Source organism: Aotus nancymaae, unplaced genomic scaffold (assembly GCF_030222135.1).
Source record: "Aotus nancymaae isolate 86718 unplaced genomic scaffold, 86718_ANA_hifiasm-v0.15.2.pri h1tg000016l, whole genome shotgun sequence".
Lineage (NCBI taxonomy): Eukaryota > Metazoa > Chordata > Mammalia > Primates > Aotidae > Aotus > Aotus nancymaae.
The window spans coordinates 64,343,316-64,351,447 of record NW_026988428.1 but is presented as its reverse complement, the minus strand read 5'-3'; the positions used below and the strand labels follow the sequence as shown (position 1 = coordinate 64,351,447).

The 8,132-nt window shown below is 47.4% G+C and overlaps 2 pseudogenes; both read right to left on the bottom strand.

Annotated features, from left to right (window-relative positions):
- Window positions 1–923: 923 nt before the first annotated feature.
- LOC105734051 (dehydrogenase/reductase SDR family member 11-like) lies at window positions 924–1,705 on the bottom strand (annotated as a pseudogene).
- A 2,695-nt stretch (window positions 1,706–4,400) lies between these two features.
- On the bottom strand, window positions 4,401–5,225 carry LOC105734052 (large ribosomal subunit protein eL31-like; annotated as a pseudogene).
- Window positions 5,226–8,132: the final 2,907 nt, after the last annotated feature.

Here is an 8,132-nt window from a genome sequence, read left to right as displayed (position 1 = left end):
GGGAGGCAGAGGTGGGCAGATCATGAGATCAGGAGATCAAACCATCCTGGCTGACATGGTGAAACCTTGTCTCTACTAAAATACAAAAATTTAGCTGGTCATGGTGGTGTGCGCCTGTAGTCTCAGCTACTCCAGAGGCCGAGGCAGGATAATCGCTTGAACCCAGTAGGCAGAGACTGCAGTGAGCCAAGATCCCACCACTGCACTGCAGCCTGGCTACAGAGTGAGACTTTGTCTCAAAAGAAAAAAAAATAGTGCTACTACAAATATGGGTGTGCAAACGTCTCTTCAAAACTCTATTTTCAATTCTTTTTTTTTTTTTTTTTTGGTTGCGAGTTTTCTTTTTTAATGATCATCATGAAATTCACTGGGCCAGGCCCTGGTGTTCTGCTGCCAAGTCAGAGTGGAGGGCTGACCCCACAAGGGGACAAGAAGCCAAGATTGGGCTGGAGAGCTGAGAAGGAGGAAGAGAAGGGGGAGAAGGGGCAGTGGGACAGGCAGAGGAGGAAGTCTGGAACCCTGGATAACCACGAAGATATAAGGTGAGGGCTTCCCTCTGCCACTCCAGCCCTGAGCCACAGAGGTTGAGGTGCAAGAAGATAGGGGGGATTTGGGCCACAACCCCTTTCCCAGGTCAAAGGGAAGAGACTGAGAGCAGAAAAAGGCCAAGGAGCCCAGGGGGACCAAGAACAAGTTAACAAGTAAAACAATTAGGGACACCACCTCCTTTCCCTAGCCCATTTTTCACATTTACAACAGAAGCAATTTGACAAGCAGATATAAAAATTTCAGACAAATATTCTAACCCCTGGCTGGGGTGTGAACAGGAAGTGGTATCCAGTGATCCAGAAATCAACACCTAAAATCCAGAGGCAGGAGGCAAGCCATGAGGGGTGGGGAGGGAAGGAAGAGCTCCCACATCACTAGGTCACCTGCTCCGTGGGCCTCATCTGGATGTCTCCAATCTGGATGTGTGGGGGGTGCTGAGGATGTAGATAACAGCCTCGGCCACATCCTCAGGTTGGAGACACTTCAGGTGCTCATAGGTGGCAGCTGCCTTCTCAGGGTCCTTGTCGTGGAGTCTGAAGGCAAATTGTGTTTCCACAACACCTGGAGAGATGCACGTGGCTCAGATGTGGGTCTGGACCTCCCGAAGCTCTTGCCTCAGTCCCTCTGTCAGCGCAGTGATGGCATACTTGGTGGCACTATAGAAGTGGGTCACAGACTGGGGGACCACTCGGTGACCAGACATGCTATTGATGTTAATGATGTGCCCATCGTCCACATTCCACTCCTTCAGGGACTGGTAGGCTTCCTGTGTGCAGATGCTGAGGGCCAGCACGTTCACATTGAGCATCTCTTTCCAACCGCTGGTGCTGCCCGAGAGCAGGGAGTCAGGCCGGCCCGAGCCGGCATTGTTGATGCAGATGTCTACACCACTGTGCTGAGAACGGATAGCCGAGGACATGGAGAGGATGTCCTCCTCATTTGACAGGTCACATCTGTAGGGGATCGAAGTCCCGGGGTAGCCTGCACTCTTACATTCAGCAGCCAGCTCCTCGATGTTGCCCATGGTGCGGGCGCAGCCCACCACCTTCAGTCCCTGCTGGACCAGGGCCTGGGCCGTGGCCACGCCAATGCCCACTAAGGCTCCCATCACCAGCGCCAGCCGGTCGCCCCACCGCTCCATGCTGGGTCTGACCATGAGCCACGCTCTGCCCGCTCGCCTAGCAGGGTGAGCCTGGCACCGGGGCTGAGGAACTGATGCCCGGCCGCTTTCCGGCCGCCACAGCAGACCTGATCGCGTCCGACCTCTTTTTTTTTTTTTTTTTTTGAGACAGAATTTCACTCTTGTTGTCCAAGCTGGAGTGCAATGGCGTGATCTCAGCTCACTGCAATCTCCGCTTCCCAGGTTCAAGTAATTCTTCTGCTCCCTGAATAGCTGGGATTACAGGCATGCACCACCACGCCAGGCTAATTTTTTGTATTTTTTAGTAGAGATGGGGTTTCTCCATGTTAGTCAAGCTGGTCTCTAACTCCCGAACTCAGGTGATCCGCCCGCCTTGGCCTCCCAAAGTGCTGGGATCACAGGCATGAGCCACTGTGCCTGGCTTGTTTTCAATTCTTTTGACTGCATGTCCAGAGGTGGGGTTGCTGGATCCAGATGGTAGTTCTATGTTTAATTTTTCAAGGACCTCTATACTGTTTTTTATACTTGGTGCACCATTCTGTAATCCCACCTACAAAATTTAAAACTTTCATTCTTTAAAGGAGACTATCAAGAAGGTAAAAATACAAACCACCAAATGAGATTTGCAAATCATATCTATGACAAGAGATGTACCCAGGATATATAAAGAACTCTTATAACTCAGTAATAGAAATAATAATGAAATGGTCCAGCGCCAGTGGCTCATGCCTGTAATCCCAGCACTTTGGGAGGCCAAGGCAGGTGAATCACAAGATCAGGAGTTCAAGACCAGCCTGGCCAACGTGGTGAGACCCTGTTCTCTGTTAGAAATACAAAAGTTAGCTGGGTGTGGTAGCAGGTGCCTATAATACCAGCTACTTGGGAGGCTGAGGCAGGAGAATCACTTGAACCTGGGAGGCATAGGTTGCATTGAGCCAAGATCCCGCCACTGTGCTCCAGCCTGTGCCACAGAGCAAGACTCTGTCTCAAAAATAATAAATAAATAAATAACTCAACCCAACAACTACAACAAGGCAAGAACTTGAATAGACATTTCACCAGAGTGGCCAATAAGAACATGACAGGCTGGGCGCAGTGGCTCACGCCTATAATCCCAGCACTTTGGGAGGCCGAGGCGAGTGGATCACGAGGTCAAGAGATCGAGACCATCTTGGTCAATATGGTGAAACTCTATCTCTACTAAAAATACAAAAAATTAGGTGGGCATGGTGGCGCATGCCTGTAATTCCAGCTACTCAGGAGGCTGAGGCAGGAGAATTGCCTGAAACCAGGAGGCGGAGGTTGCGGTGAGCTGAGATCGCGCCATTGCACTCCAGCCTGGGTAACAAGAGAGAAAGTCCGTCTCGAAAAAAAAAAAAAAATTTGCTGGGCATGTTGGCAGAGCCTGTAGTCCCAGCTACTCGGGAGGCTGAGGCAGGAGAATTGCTTGAACCCAGGAGGCGGAGATTGCGGTGAGCTGAGATCCTGCCATTGCACTCCAGCCTGGGTAACAAGAGCGAAGGTCCGTCTCGAAAAAAAAAAAAAAAATGACAATAGGTTCGACATCATTAGCCATCAAGGAAATGCAAATCAAAACCACAATGAGATATCATTTCACTCTTACCCACTTTTTTTTTTTTTGAGACACAGTCTTGCCTTGTCACCCAGGCAGGAGTGCAATGTTGTGATCTTGGCTCTCTGCAACCTCTGCCTCCTGGGTTCAAGCAATTCTCATGCCTAAGCCTCTCAAGAAGCTGGGATTACAGGCACATGCCACCACACCCAGCTAATTTTTGTATTTTTAGTAGAGATGGGGTTTTACCATGTTGGACAGACTGGTCTCGAACTCCTAGCCTCAAGCAATCTACCTGCCTTGGTCTCCTAAAGTGCTGGATATCCCAGGTGTGAGCCACTGTGCCTGGCCCCCACCCACGTTTTGATTAAAATCAAAAGGTCAAATATTGAACCAGGTGTGGAGGTTTGCATCTGTAATCTCAGCTACTTGAGAGGCTGAGGCAGGAGAATCACTTGGGCACAGGAGTTTGAGCCCAGCCTGGGAAACATAGTGAGACACCATCTCTGAAAAAAAGAAAGAGAGAAAGAGAGAGAGAGAGAGAAGAAAGAGAGAAAGGGCCAGGTACGGCTCATGCCTGTAATCCCAGCATTTTGAGAGGCTGAGTTGGGCAGATCACCTGAGGTCAGGAGTTCAAGAGCAGCCTGACCAACATGGTGAAACCCCGTCTCTACTAGAAATACAAAAATTAGCCTGGTGTGGTGGCCTGCACCTGTTGTCCCAGCTATTCCGTAGAATGGTTTGAACCTGGGAGGTGGAGATTGCAGTGAGTGGAGGTCATGTCACGGCACTCCAGCCTGGGCATCAGAGCTGAGGCTCTGTCTCAAAAAATAAAAAATAAAAAAAGATATGGGCGCAGTGGCTGAGCCTGTAATCCCTGCACTTTGGGAGGCTGAGGTGGGCGGATCACCTGAGGTCAGGAGTTCGAGACCAGCCTGACCAATATGGTGAAATCCCATCTTTATAAAATCAATAAATCAATAAATCAATAAAAAATAAAAGCAGACAGAAGAATGTGAAGACTAGACTTTCTCCCATGCTGGATGCTTCCCACCCTGGAACATTGGAATCCAAGTTCTTTTTTTTTTTTTTTAAGGCAGTTTATAACTTTATTTAATGTATTTGACTAATCAGCGATTAATTCTTATCCACATTGACTGTCTGTCAAAAATCTACCCCTGTAGATTTTTGAAAGTGGTAACTGGTATATAGGTAACCAAAGTACAGAGCTTATTTGGTGAAACTTTATCTTCATTACGTTTTCTGGACAACAGCACAGGGAATCGGTATGGGACGTTCCTCATTCCTTTGGCCCAGACAGCTTTGTTGAGCCTGGTATCAGTGCGCACATCCGGAGTTCCCACCTCCTTCATGGCAAATTTCCGAATCTCTTTGAGTGCCCGAGGGGCCCGAAGGGCACACTTCTTGAGGCCCACTCCGTGGATGCCCTTATGAATGTTGATGGTGTATTCTTGGGTCACCACTTCGTTGATGGCAGAACAGCTTTTTCTTCTCGCCGCCCTTCTTTGCGGGAGCCATTCTGCCGGGTCCAAGTTGGAAAGCGGAATCCAAGTTCTTTAGCTTTGGGACTCAGACTGGCTTCTTTGCTCCTCAGCTTGCAGACCGCCTGTTGTGGGATCTTACCCTGTGATTGTGCGACTCAACACTCCTTAATTAAACTCCCCTTTAAGCTGGACGCGGTGGCTCAGGCCTGTAATCCCAGCACTTTGGGAGGTCCAGGCGGACAGATTATGAGGTCAGGAGATCCAGACCATCCAGGCTAACATGGTGAAACCTCATCTCTACTAAAACTACAAAAAATTTGCCAGGATCCCAGCTATTCCGGAGGCTGAGGCGGGAAAATCTCTTCAACCCGTGAAGGCGGAGAGTTGCACTGTACTCCAGCCTGGGCGACAGAGCCAGACTCCGTCTCAAAAAATAATAATTTAAAAATAAAAATAAATAAATAAACTCCCCAGCCGGGCGCGGTGGCTCACGCCTGTAATCCCAGCACTTTGGGAGGCCGAGGTGGGTGGATCACGAGGTCAAGAGATCGAGACCATCCTGGTCAACGTGGTGAAACCCCGTCTCTACTAAAAATACAAAAAATTAGCTGGGCATGGTGGTGCGTGCCTGTAATCCCAGCTACTCAGGAGGCTGAGGCAGGAGAATTGCCTGAACCCAGGAGGCGGAGGTTGCGGTGAGCCGAGATCGCGCCATTGCACTCCAGCCTGGGTAACAAGAGTGAAACTCCGTCTCAAAAAAAAAAAAAATAAATAAATAAATAAACTCCCCTTTATACATACATCTATTCTATCTATCTAGTTCTGTTCCTCTAGAGAACTCTGACTAATACACATATGACCACACAAAAGTGTTCATTGAAGAATTCTTCACAATAATTGGAAACAACTCATCCATCTACCAATAAATAAATGGATAAACAGGCTGGGTGCAGTGGCTCATGCTGGTAATCCCAGCACTTTGGGAGGCTGAGGTGGGTGGATCAGTGGAGGTCAGGAGTTCAAGACCACCCTGACCAACATGGTGAAACCCCCATCTCTACTAAAAATACAAAAATTAGCCAGGCATCGTGGTATGTGCCTGTAGTCCCAGCAACTCAGGAGGCTGAGGCAGGAGAATCGCTTGAACCGGGGAGGTGGAGGTTGCAGTGAGCATTGCATTCCAGCCTGGGCAAATAGAGCAAAACTCTGTCTCAAAAAGAAAGAAAGAAAGGAAAGATTAACAACTCTTTTAGGGGGGAATCGGTGGCTCACGCCTGTAATCTCAGCACTTTGGGAGGCCAAGGTGGGCGGATCACGAGATCAGGAGTTCAAGGACCAGCCTGACCAATGTGGTGAAATCCCATCTCTACTAAAAATACAAAAATTAGCCGGGTATGGTGTCTCTCGCCTGTAATCCCAGCTACTCAGGAGGCTGAGGCAGGGGAATTGCTTGACCCTGGGAGGCAGAGGTTGCAGTGAGCCGAGATATCGCCACTGCACTTCAGCCTAAGCAACAGAGCGAGACTTCATCCCGAAAAAAACAAAACAAAATAACAAAAAATAACAGCTTTTTTTTTTTTTTTTTTTTTTTTTTTTTTAAAGAAATGGGATCTTGCTACGTATGTTGCCAAGCAAGGCTGGACTTGAATTTCTGGGCTCAAGTGATCATCCCACCTAAGTCTCTCACGTAGCTAAAATTACAGGCATGCACCACACAACCAACTACCTTTAAAAGAGTAGAAAAAAAGTTTGAGATGAAAAGAAAAATCAGTATAGACAGCAGATAATAGAATGATAGGAAAAAAAATCTAATTATATAGGCAGTAACAAATAATAGGATAAGCTTTTCAAATAATAGAAAAAGATTATCACATTAGATTTCTATTTATTTATATGTATTTATTTATTTATTTGTTTGTTTGTTTGTTTTCAGAGGCTTTTCCAGGCTCAAGATTTCTTTTTTTCTTTTTTTTTTTTTCTATTTTTGAGACGGAGTTTCGCTCGTTACCCAGGCTGGAGTGCAATGGCGCGATCTCGGCTCACCGCAACTTCCGCCTCCTGGGTTCAGGCAATTCTCCTGCCTCAGCCTCCTGAGTAGCTGGGATTACAGGCACACGCCACCATGCCCAGCTAATTTTTTGTATTTTTAGTAGAGACGGGGTTTCACCATGTTGACCAGGATGGTCTCGATCTCTTGACCTCGTGATCCACCCGCCTCGGCCTCCCAAAGTGCTGGGATTATAGGCATGAGCCACCACACCCGGCCATAGATTTCTATTTTTAACTATTTTTAGAGACAGGGTCTCTGGCAGACCAATTTTATTAACTCATATAGGCAAGCAAATTATTACAATATCATATCTAGCAATGTATTAAAAATATAATACATCTTGGTCGGGCGTGTGGGCTCATACCTGTAATCCCTGCACTTTGGGAGCACAAGACAGGTGGATCACTTGAGGTCAGGAGTTCGAGACCAGCCTAGCAAACACGGTGAAACTTTGTCTCTACTACAAATACAAAAATTAGCTGGGTGTGGTGGCATGTGCCTATGGTCCTAGCTACTACAGAGGCTGAGGCAGGGGAATCGCTTGAACCTGGGAGATGGAGATTGCTGTTAGCTGAGATTGTGCCACTACATTCCAGCCTAGGTGACAGAACTAGACCCCATCTCAAAAAAAAAAAAAACCCTGCACCCTTTCTCCATTCCCCCAGCCCTGAACAACCACTAATGTACCTTCTGCGTCTATAGGCTTACCTATTCTGGACATTTTATTTAAAAATAATAATACAATGTGATCTTTTGTGAGTAGCTTTATACATTTAACATAACATTTTCAAGGTTCATCTACGGGTCAGTACTTCATTCCCTTCCCTCCCACCTTTTTTTTTTTTTGAGACAGAGTTTCACTCGTTACCCAGGCTGGAGAGCAATGGTGTGATCTCCGTTCACTGCAACCTCCGCCTGTTCAAGATCAGCCTGGCAACAGGGTGAAACCCTGTTTCTTTCTACTAAAATTACAAAAATTAGCTGGGCGTGGTGTTGCATGCCTGTAGTCCCAGCTACTTGGGAGGCTGAGGTTGCAGTGAGCGGAGATCACACCATTCCACTCCAGCCTGGGCAACAAGAGTGAAACTTCATCTCAAAACAAACAAAAAACTGGAGGACAAAGGAAGTAGAAAAGAACACAAGAGAAAAACAAACAAAAACTAGTTCTTACTGGGGAGATAAAGCAAAATGATTTATCAAGTATGAAAAGCAACGCGGCTGGGCACGGTGGCTCACACCTGTAATCTCAGCACTTTGGGAGGCTGAGGCAGGCGGATCATCTGAGGTCAGGAGTTTGAGACCAGCCTGGCCAAC